The sequence below is a fragment of the Mus pahari genome, chromosome 9, assembly GCF_900095145.1.
Source record: "Mus pahari chromosome 9, PAHARI_EIJ_v1.1, whole genome shotgun sequence".
NCBI lineage: Eukaryota > Metazoa > Chordata > Mammalia > Rodentia > Muridae > Mus > Mus pahari.
The window spans coordinates 28,507,410-28,508,589 of NC_034598.1; positions in this window are offsets into that span (position 1 = coordinate 28,507,410).

A 1,180-nucleotide genomic window follows, 5' to 3' on the forward strand; every position below is an offset into this window, starting at 1 on the left:
TTTTGAAATGGGGTCTCATGTAGCCCAGGCTGGTTTCAAACTCCCTGTGAAGTAGAGGCTGATTTTGTACTCTTTTTTTTAAAAGATTTTATTTATTTATTATTATATGTAAGTACACTGTAGCTGTCTTCAGACACTCCAGAAGAGGGAGTCAGATCTCATTAAGGATGGTTGTGAACCACCATTTGGTTGCTGGAATTTGAACTCTGCACCTTTGGAAGAGCAGTTGGGTGTTCTTACCTGCTGAGCCATCTCACCAGCCCCTCCCTGCCACGCCTACTTCAGTGGTGGCTCGAAACAGGCCTGAAACCTGAGGAAAAAGAGCCTCCTGGAGTCCTGGCATTTCCAATAATCTATGTACACGAACCCAATCCACATGCTAGTATGGTGTATGCTCTCTTTCAACATTATTAATGCCTTTAAAGATTGAATTTTTACCATAGGTGAAGTTTCCACTAGTGTTCCAAAGTCCTGAAAATTCCTTAAAGCCAGGAGCTCAGAATTCAGCAAGAAGGTTACCTGTTCATTAACATTCTAATTCACTTCTAGTAAAGACTGGTGAAACCGATTAAGCATCACAAAGAACAGAGCCAAGCTCAGGGCAAAGCTTACCAAGGCCTAGGAAATAAGGGGGTTGTGGTATTGCATTAGCAGAACCCCCCAAAACAGGTTCTTCTGCTAGGCCCAAAGGAACAGCATAATTGAGGGTTTACTGGGGACCCCTGACAGTGGGGTTTAACTATTGACTGGCCTTGCACCTGGCTTCCTCCTCAAGCTGCTTGGTCCCATTCCATGGTCTTTTGTCCTTTGTTTTGTGTCACTGTATCTGCGGATGTATCCTGCCCCGCTTTTCTTGTTTGATCTGTATTAAAAATGTGATGCTCATTTTGATCAATACAGTCAGTTTTACACCCTCTCTCGTGTGAACTGTCTGTCACTCATTCGCCGAATCCTTGCTCACCTGCAACCAAGAGACCCAGTTCCACGCAGATCGGGGACGCAAAGTGAGGCCAGTCTGTGGCACCTCCCCTTTTTAAAGATTTTATTTATTTATTATTATATGTAAGTGATTTTGTACTCTTAACCCTCCTGCCTCAACTTCCCAAGCGCTAGAGTTATGAACGCGTACCACAATGCCTGGCTTGACAAGATTTTGTTATAAAAAAAAAAAAAAAAAAAA